The sequence below is a fragment of the Alosa pseudoharengus genome, unplaced genomic scaffold, assembly GCF_046254945.1.
Source record: "Alosa pseudoharengus isolate Yale_2024_CS ecotype anadromous, Long Island Sound unplaced genomic scaffold, YU_APseudo_1.1 YU_APseudo_1.1_scf_3, whole genome shotgun sequence".
In the NCBI taxonomy this organism is placed as follows: Eukaryota; Metazoa; Chordata; class Actinopteri; order Clupeiformes; family Clupeidae; genus Alosa; species Alosa pseudoharengus.
Window position 1 is genome coordinate 9,147,126 of NW_027468718.1, and position 11,172 is coordinate 9,158,297.

The 11,172-nt window shown below is 40.5% G+C and overlaps 1 long non-coding RNA gene across 1 annotated transcript; it reads left to right on the forward strand.

The window, feature by feature from the left end:
* Window positions 1-6,881: 6,881 nt before the first annotated feature.
* On the forward strand, window positions 6,882-9,893 carry LOC143099599 (uncharacterized). Its single transcript, XR_012981688.1, has 2 exons — window positions 6,882-8,266; window positions 9,100-9,893. It is a non-coding gene; the product is annotated as an uncharacterized LOC143099599 (long non-coding RNA).
* Window positions 9,894-11,172: the final 1,279 nt, after the last annotated feature.

Genomic DNA, 11,172 nt, shown 5'->3' on the forward strand with positions numbered 1-11,172 from the left:
TTTTCAAGTAGGCTAATGCAGTTGCAGGAAGTGTGTATTTAGTTTCCATGCTTATTGTGTTTCCACAACAATGTTAGGGAGTAAATCTACTGAAATGGCCACCATCTTGGTGAAGTGTGATGTGTAAGATCAGAAAGCAGAGGTTGATTTTATCATATGTTGATGTGTTACCATAGCGTGTAAGAGTGTGGGCGGAACACGTCGACAATTGGCTGGGGAGGGTTATGTCATTTTTGAAAATGCTGCTGGAGGGTCGTTGAAAATTATATTGCAGGTAGGGGAGGGTCATGCAACATTTGTTTGAAGCACCCAAAATTCCTCCGGTGATCCTGTTTATAAATAACGAACGGTCCCTTAGTTTTTTTTTCTTCTGTGATTTCGTATCAATGATTCCCGCCCGGGGCCGGGGCACTGAAAGACCGGGGTGCACGGAACTCTTGGTGGGCATGTAGCCCCCCCCCCCCCCCACACACACACACACACACACAGTTTTCTGTGAATATCTCGAGAATTGTAGGGCCTAGAAGTCCCATTTTTCGGTATGTTGCTCTGAAGGAGCCATGTCAAGCCATCCCATAACCACTCTATAGTGCCACCAAGTTAAAAATGAATGCAAAAATGAGGTGTTGTAATCGCAGATATCTCTAGCTGACATGGTCAAAACTGCACGAAATTGGAGGTATAGGATCATTACGACACCCTCTGCATGCAAGCCAAGTTTCATGGAATTTTGTAAATTAATTTATGTGTACCTTTAGTGACTGTACACCAACTGGCCTGTAGATGGCCCAACACAGTTTTCTGTAAATATCTCAAGAAACGTATGGCCTAGGATGACCATTTTTTGTATGTTGGCCTCCAGGGGCCATGCCAATCCATCCCATATTCACTTATTTGATGTATAGCGTCACATAGTTAAAAATGGAAAAGCAAAAACAATGCATTGTAATCACAGTATCTTTGGCTGATGGAACTGCACAAGATTTGAAGTGTAGGATCATTATGACACCCTCTGAATACATGCCAAGTTTCATGGAATTCCATTCATGGGAGACCATACAATAAATGAATATATGTGTACATTTAGTGACTGTACACTACACACACACTCATGAACACATGCAAACACACGCACATGATACACACATATACACTATACATACACACACACACACACACACACACAAGCACAGACACACATATACGCACACACACACACATAGGTACGCACACGCATGCATACACATTTCCTTAACACATATGAACATTGTATAAAACCTTTTAATGTAATTGTTTGTAGATCTTAGTGCTAATATTTCCTGCTAACTCTTTTAGCACCAAAGAAGTACCTGATGTCTGTGTGCCCTTTCCTTTTCCTCATAGTGTCTCTGTGAATAAAATCAAATCCTAGTTTCATTAAGATATTATCAGGGTTCTCAGATGAAACTACATTTATCAAACTAAAAATATGAAATAATAGAATGTAAAAACAATACTAACCATTAAAAAACAAATTCAAATACTATGTACTATTTAGCCTAGGCTACTTGGCTCTTTTTAGGTTTCCATCCACAGGTTTCACTGATTTTATGTAGGCTTAGCTACATCAGACCCTCTTGTGCATAATATAAAAACAACACAGGATCTATGCCAAACAAATTTCAAAAGGGCACAATAATTTATTCAAGATAAAATGAGAATGGACACCTAGGCTATGAAGTTCATCTCCTTGGAAATGACAATTGATTTTACCTCAATGTAAAGCCTCAATGGGTAAGTAGCAGGCAAGTAACCGGTAATTCAAGGTATGAAGACGTCATATGAGCTATGAAAGAACAAAACACGTTAATAAATTAAGGTAAAATAACACATTTTCAACAAGCTAGACGTCTGCAAGCAACTTACATTTAGCCTACCCATGCACGTCAGCATTAAACCGAATTTAGCGTAGAGCGGTGGTTCCCAAACTTTTAACAGGCATACCCCCTGAGACATTATGATCTTCTGGAGTACCCCCAATACCACCAATTGTTAACAAGTTTTTTTTTTTAATTGTTTTATTAATATTTATTTTTATCAATTTTGTCGAGAATAGTGAATAGGATCATAAGCATATGATACAAATATCATCAATAGTCAACATATAATAGGCCTACAAATGTGCTGAAGATAATGATGATTTTAAATAGATCTGCACCTAATCTCACACACACACTCGTCTTGTTGTCTCGAGGGAAGAGTCTGTGTCTCCCTATCTCCATCACTGTCCATGTTGGTTTGGCTAGCATCAGACCTCTCGTCAAGAGTTAGGATTTGCTATGATAGTGTCTTGACCTGAAAAGCTTGTCCCGACAGCAGGTGACTTCTTTCAACTGGGATGATTTTCTGACAGGGTTTTTTTTTCCCCATTTGCTAGGTGCTTGTCTTTGCCTTGTAACTGGAGATTTAACTCATTGAGCTTTCCAAATATATCGCTAAGATAGGCCAGCTTCATCAAGAAATGTTCATTAGTGAACGTGCTTGCAGATTCAAACATGCGCTCTAAGAGGCGACTCGGAGCAACACACGACAGCACTTTACCTCGGGAAAGCCACCTTGCCTCGCTGTGAAACAGTACAGCCTTTTGGTCAGCTCCCATCTCCTCAAATTGTGGAGAATAGACACGATTTTAAGGGCCGGGTCTTGATGATTCACCACTCTCACAACCTCATTCAAAATCTCATTCAGGTCGGGACTAACTAAGCTGCCTTGACACGAGCGCTTCCCTATGAATAACACAGTGCGTCCATTGCGCATCCGGTGCTACCTGGGCCTAGGCAACAGATAAAAAAAAAAATAAAAAAAACCTCCTGTTTTTCACGTCAGTTCACGCCCCACCTGGCAAGTCTCCGTGACCCAGCGACCCACAGTTTGAGAAATGCTGTTTTACCCTCTCTGTCTCCACTCTCGAATATTTTGTTAATGCGGAGAAAAGAAGTTTTTAATGTGCAGTGCAAATGCGGAAGTTAAGTTACCAAGGTGGGATAGAGAAAACGTTTGAAAAGGCATATGACAACACACAAATACAGGCAAGCAGGCACACGCAGACACATACACAGACACAAACACACACACACACCATTACCCCCCCACACACACTCCGAACATACAAACACACACACACACACTCCCACACACGCACAGACATAGGCTATAAAACACACACACACAAATGCAGGCAAGCAGACACACGCACAGACACACACACACTCACACACCATTACCCCACACATACACTCACAAGTGAAAACTCACACACAGAGAAACACACACACACAGAGTAGCGGATGGAGTAGGAGATGGAGACAAATTGACAAGTGTGATCTATTTTTACGGAGAGAATGTACACGACTTAGCAGCAGTCATATTTTCATCTAGTTATTATTATTTTAATAGGTTGGCAGAGAAACTGCAATAGGCCTTTATTGCACGGCAGCCGAAGTAGGAAGTGAACAGCCCTGTTCCTGTGTGAGCACAGGTGTTTCTAATTAAGTGTCAGATTCGGCCACAGTTACTTCCACCAGAGGCCTCGTTAATGTTTTTAGGAACACCTGTGGTTTGCCTGCCAACAGGAAGTGAACAGCCCTGCTTCAGCTGCCTGTGGGCTTCTGTGATAAAGGCCTATGTCAGTAGGCTATGTCATTTAATTGATCTAACAGTCGGATTTGTGTGTTTCAGCAAAGGCTACCATATGTTCTGACAAAAACTTAAAAGTCTCTAAATGAACTACAATCATCATCTATAATCAGTCTGAACTGAGTGACCAGAGTGACTACTGACTGCTCTAGATTTTAAACCCACACACACGACATCTGACTGTAGCTGCTGCTCTCTGATCACTGCTAGGCCTTTTCCTGAAGGGCTATCTTTTGGGTTCTGCAAGCTACATGTAATGTTTACATAAAGTCAAGCTAGACTGTACTGTACTGGGAAGTACATACATGTATGTTGATGAACAATTATATCAACAAAACACCACATCCTCACATAATTAGCATGAAATAACTGGAATGGTTCCTTTTCATCCCTTGAGGAGAGATGAGTGATATGATACAATACTGCCATGGCTACTTGTATTAACTAACTCTCAGTTGGGCAAGTTTCTGGTGGGTGCCATACAATAATCTTAATAGAGAGCAGGACCAGTCACTTCTTTTAGGTTTAGTCTGAATTTCCTTTTAGCTTGACATTTAACTTCTGTAAATGTGGTTCCATGTCACCGTTTCTACCCAAAAAGGTTAACTGTGCAAAGCCCACTTAGTTGTCTCACACTTACTGTAGTGTCACAAGCAGAGAAAAAAGTGTAACATTCCATCACAAGCAGACTTCACACTCCTCTCTACACAAGTTTATCACTTAGCAAGTGGGCCAGACGATGAAGTCTAAATGTCAGACAGAGACACAAACACAGACACAAACTCGTTCTATCGATGTATTATTATATTATACAGTCCAGCACATTTTTTCCACATATACACAAAAACAACCACACACTTTGCACACACTCAATTACAAACACAAAAAAACGAACACATTTTGACAAATGTGACTTATTTTTGTGGAAAAAAATGTGCTGGACTGGGCGGCGGTCATATTTTGTACTGCTCTGCGGTACATCTAGTTATTTTAACGGTTGCCTCTGCACTCAATTGGATAGATCTAAATAGAAATACCCTACTGTGAATCCTGTAGGAAAAACATCCAAACCATCCTTCTCCACAAATGGTAAAATGTGAGGGTCTAACTCTGTAAAGTTGACGAAGAATATAAAAGTATTTGTATAAAAAAGTATTTATTCTCAATCAACGTGATCTGATTTCCAAATGCCCTGATATCACTGGCAAAGGGGGTTTAGTTTTGTAGAGTTGTCCAGTAACCAATCATGGCAAGAAATCAAAATTGGTTAATACTTCTGGAAATACTGACCAACTAGCTGGTTATTACTGCATTTGGTGTGTTGTATCAGATAGAACAGACTGCTCATCTTTCTCTCTGTGTTGCATCCGCTTGTCCTCTGTGGTGTGATCTGAGGAGCTTCCCCCACACATGCACACTGCACAAACACACCACAAACACACACACACACACACACACACACACACACACACTTATCTCTTTCTTTTCACTCTGTCTCTCCCTCCTTCTTCCTTTGCAATGTGGAGGCCTGAACTGAGTGACCACTGACTGCTCTAGATTTTAAAACCACACGCATGACACCTGACTGTAACTTCTACTTTCTGACCACTATTTTTTTGCTGAAGGGATAGCTTTCGAGCTCTGCAAGTTACATTGTACATGTCAAGCAAGAGTACAAGTCACTGGAAAGTACATACATGTATGTTGATGAACAATTCTATCAACAAAACACCACATCCAAAAAGGTCAACTGTGGAAAGCCCACTTAGTTGTCTCACAGATAGTGTCACAAGCAGAGAAAAAAAATGACATTCCATCACAAGCAGACCTCACACTGCACAAGTTTATCACTCAGCAAGTGGGCCAGACAGACGTGACACACACAGAGACACAAACTCTATCTCTCTCTCTATTCTTACTACCTGACTATGATGATGAATTATTATTTTTATTAGTAGTAGTAGTATTAGTCATTTTTATAATAATACTGTTATATATACAGAAGTAGTAAGTGAGTTGGATGATTTACCTTTCTTCTTAGAATGCATCTTTATAGTGTTTCCTGTATGTTGCAGCACTGGCGCTTGAGGTTTGAGGTAGAGCAGGGGGGAGGGTATGAGGGGCCTGCTGGTGAGTTTGCTGAGCTCGTGTGGTTCAGTGGCTCAGATGCAATGCTGAACAGGGAAGCTACACCAGGTCTGAAGTACCTGAAGCGTTTGGGTTACGTTGCATCTGCAGCAAGAATTAGCAACGCTATAATCAATGGAAGTAGCTACACCAGACGTGATAGCGGCGCGTATGTTTAAAAAAAATAGACCAATCTTATAAAATGTTTTTTACGCGTTGCAAATAGAATGCTTCAGTTACGCTCCTGATGTAGCTTCCCTGTAACAGAGAAACACAAGCCAATATGGGAACTATCAAGCCTGTGGGTTGGACCATAGATGTTTGAGTCCAGTGCATGTGATTTGACATAACATATCATTTTTACTTATAACTTTGAGTTCACTTGGTGGACAATATGATGTCATGAAAAAAAATACATTGAACAACATGAAACCATAGTTTCAAAACTCATCATTGCTTTCTGTGACCTAAAAGTAGGTCTGTCTTTGAGGTTGCTGTTATGCAGTACTAACCACTTTCTCACAGATGCAGAGATCAACTTCTCAACATGTCTACTCTTCAGAGAAATTCCCCTTTCATTCTTTCTCAGGCCCAGTCAATGCTCACATCATGCCAGACCAGGCCACTGAGACAGAGCCTGAGTGTTATAATGTTGGTTAGATGTGAGGACTGTTATAATGTGGGGTCAGATGTGATGACTGTTATAATGTGGGGACAGATGTGAGGACTGTTATAATGTGGGGTCAGATGTGAGTTTGGGGCTGTTATAATGTGGTGTCAGATGTGAGGACTGTTATAATGTGGGGTCAGATGTGAGGGCTGTTATAATGTGTTGTCAGATGTGAGGGCTGTTATAATGTGGGGTCAGATGTGAGGACTGTTATAATGTGGGGTCAGATGTGAGTTTGGGGCTGTTATAATGTGGGGTCAGATGTGAGTTTGGGGCTGTTATAATGTGGGGTCAGATGTGAGGACTGTTATAATGTGGGGTCAGATGTGAGTTTGGGGCTGTTATAATGTGGGGTCAGATGTGAGGAGGGCTGCTGTGGGTTAGGGTTTGGTAACATAGGGCTGTGGGAACATAGGCATGCTCCCAATTGAAAAAGGTGTTCGATGAGGGAATATACTGTACACATGTGACGTAACAAGCTTTCATCAAACCCAAAAGGCAGAAACGTGGAACTTTTCTTCCATTTTCTTTCCATTACTTCAGGTAAGTACTTTCCAGTTATTCCAGCTGAACATTCAGCACATTGATGCCAGTAATTATCCATGCCTTATCTCTCACCACATCGATCAAAATTGATCTTTTTCTTTTTTCTGCCTATCTAGCTTCCCTGCACGTACTTTAACATACTTGATGTGTTTGATGTGAGCACTCACAGTGTTGCTTTTATGTGTCTACATCACTGTATCCCACAGTTCATGGTGAGAACGACTATGGCAGTTTACATAAGCCTTTCATAACATCTGTTCAATAGTTGAATTGCCTTGAGTGTGTTACTTTTGTTCTCCAGCTGAGTTTTAATAACTTAACATTTCATACAATTCCAGTAAGTTAGAGGTAAATCATAGTCATATGTTCATTAAGTGACCCCGGGGACCTAGTGGGGCTACAAAAAAAACTTTGACAATCCCTATATGACCGCTATAGTGCCGGTCATAATTACTTGATAGCATTAGCAGCCTACATTATAAGTTTTAGTCATTTACCAGTAAATGGGCCATTTTCTGTGCATGTATCATTGCTGTAATGTCTTATTCTAACCACCCATTCCTCAGTTCCAGGCTGAAAAAGGAACCAAGACACCACAGCCTAGGAATTACAGCACAACCTCACCCACAGGGTTAAAACAGACTGGAAACAGCCAAAATAAGATGTTTCTCTTCCTCTTCCTCTCCTTCTCACCATGCATGTGTGTGTGTGTGTGTGTGTGTGTGTGGGTGGGTGTGTGAAAGAGAGAGAGAGAGAGAGAGAGAGAGAGAGATGCACTTCTGTTTCAGCAGCTATTTAGAAGTTATAAACAAAGTAGCAAATGCCATTTAATTACAAGCATTAATTTCCTAGATTTGGAAAATTATTTTGTATTTGGATCAACACACTGATTCCATTTTTTCAAATGGCCAGACTCTTTAAAGAGTTTCAAGACAACTAATCTTCTCCGACATGGTACCTACGGAAAGAATGTAATCTATATCATGTTGACATGGAAGAGGCCCCCTATCTCTCTTTGACATCCCCCCTCTGAGGTGTGATCAAAGAGTTTCCTCTGAGTGTTCTCTCTCTCTCTCTCTCTCTCTCTCTCTCACACACATTTCTCATTCTCTTACTTTGTTGTCTTACACTCAGTATCACACATTTGCACATGCAGAGAAAACAACATTTGCTCTCTGCAGGGACAAGTCATTGCATGCCATACGCAAAGGTGGGCCATACCATGAAGCATACATGTGAAGGAAAAAGGTAAAAAGAAAGAAATACACATATGCACACACACATCTACACACACATGCGCACGCACACACACATACACACACATGCACATGCACACACACATCTACACACACATGCGCACGCACACACACATACACACACATGCACATGCACACACACATCTACACACACATGCACACGCACACACACATCTACACACACATGCACACGCACACACACATACACACACAAACACCGATTGTACATCTGTGGGATTACTAAGTAGGCCTACTACTACTACTACTACTACTAATACAGTACAAGTACAGTAGTAGTGGTATAGTAGTAGTAGTAGTAGTAGTTGTTGATTTATGTTGATTTATGAGTTGGGTTATGTTTGTGATAGTTGTTATCAGTAGCAGAGTGTGAATAGCTCTCCACGGCTTCACTGAATGTACAAAATGTTTCCTCTCTGTGTTTCACTGGAACTTTAGGTATGAGGTAGAGAAGGAGGGAGGGGGCTGCTGGTGGGTTTGCTCTGCTCTTGCGGTTCAGTGACACAGATACAGTGCTGATTTTCACAAGTAGAAATAAAAAGGCCCCTATATGCCTTATCAAGCCAGTGGGTTATAGCAAAGTAAATTAACTTTTTGTCTAGATATTTTGCTCTAATCTATGTGAATTACAAAGGTAAAACGCATTACTCCTGATACTTAACGTTACAATTTGCTTGATACATGCTGATATGCAATCACAATCGCAGAGCAAAGGTGTCCAAACCATGTCTTATGCTGCTGTGGTGTAAAAGTAAGTCTGTGTGTGAGGTTTCTGTTATACTGTACTAACCACTTTCTCACTCTCAGGCTCCATCTAATCTGACTACAGTACTTTATTCAACTGCTTGATGGGTTATCAACTCTCATTGGTATCTTTGGGCTACCAGTAGCTACATCGACCTATAAGTTCTTTGGGGCCAAGCCAAAGCCCCCTTTTTCCATGTTACCTCAGTCCATTTTAATCAAGCTCAGCCCTAGATAAGTTGGTGGTATTTCCTGTATCATGTCTCAATACAATTTTGGCTATTACAATTGTGGCTGCAGTTTTTGAATTGAGAATCAAATTGTGCACATATACAATGGTTATCAGAGGTTTTCCTAAGCCCATACAATGACAGGACTGGAAACAGGTCTGGTGTTGATGCAGTGCCATCTGAAGTCCAAAAGACCACAGCTATCCAATTTGTTTTTCAGTTATTTCCCCTGTTTGCAAAGATTTCTCTGGATTCTCAGAATGTTTTAATAATTGTCCTGTAGATGACGAACTTCCCAAATACTAAACAATTCTGTGTTAAGAAGCATTAAAATTACATTGTTTCATCATGTGTGCACACAGGTTTACACAGAGTGATGAATATCCCTACATCTTTACTTCTTAGAGACCCTGCCTCTCTGGGATGCTCTTTTTCATACCCAATGGTATTGCCAAAACCCTAGTTTTTTTTTAAACATGTTGTCTGCGCTTTTTGCAAACTAAATATGAGTTTAAGAGATTTGCAGATTATTACATTCTGTTTTTCCTTCACATTTTACATAATGTGACAACTTTTTCTGTTTTGCGGCTGTACAATAAATGTGGACATACTGTAAATGCATCTCTATCTCTCTGTGTGTGTGTGTGTCTCTCTGTATCTATCTGTGAGTTGCTACAGTACATTGCTGTAGAGTGTTTACTGTAAGATCTGTGGAAGTGCAGGTCTCTGGCTCTAAAATTCACACTTCTCCCTAGAGATCTCCTACAGATAAAAGCTACTACCTACTACAAGAGAACAAGAATTACTCTGCTAGTCCAGTCGCACTACTGATAGTAAATATGTAGAGGAACCGATGAGGGAATACACTGTAAGAACACATGTAAGACAGGAAGCTATATAACCAGAGCAACACAAACACGAAACCTGACCACTTGTGAAAATCCCTCCTTGGTCTCTTCCTCAAAGGATGTGAGAGTTTAGAGTAAAAAAGTCTCAAATATAATTATCTTGTACTGTACACAACTCAAACATGCAAAGCCCACAGCAGCAAAAAGCCACCACCTGCAAGAGTACAACGTGATCAAGACTGATATTACAACCGTAGATTGCCCAATGTTTCACACCGTAAGAACAGGACATGAAAGTATTCATTGTAAAAGATGCTTAAAATTACAGAGGAGCAGATAACTGTGTTGTGAGGTGGAACTGTCACTGTCAAGGCCACTGCGGTTTCCACAGGATGCATCAGAGTCAGAGAAACACTTTAAAATATTTCAGGCCAGAAAACCCAAAGAAAAAATTATGACTAATTAAAAAAATCAATAGTCATATATTAAAAAGCATGATCCCCTGAAACCTTTGGTGGTATGCTATGAAAGGAGGGATTCGGTCTGCCTCTCTCTGTAGTGTATTATGCAGGGACTCTACCTTAAAGTTTACTCTCTCTCTCTCTCTCTCTCTCTCTCTCTCTCTCTCTCTCTCTCTCTCTCCCTCCCCCCTACATCTCTCTTCCTCTTACCCCTTGCTACACAGCTTATCCTGCATGCCCCCTCAAACAGAGGCCTAAGCTGAAAGACCACTGACTTTGTAGATTGCATGACTACGTTTAGTATGTGACTATATGGGGGCGTTATGCTTTCGCCTAAAGGCCAAACATGAGTTGAGCAATGAGTTCAACAATGAGATGATATATGATAGTCAAGCACTCATATATCATCTGCATAATATATATATTATATGTAAATGATCACCTTATTCTGGTAATAGCTATGCACAATTAAACAAGGCATACTGCATTCTAAGTGAAGCCTATTCTTATATTTACGTTATTTTATGAGGTGTCTGTAATCAAAGCAAAGTACAGTGTATATAAGGTATGCACTTTCAAACACAAAACAAAAATGTC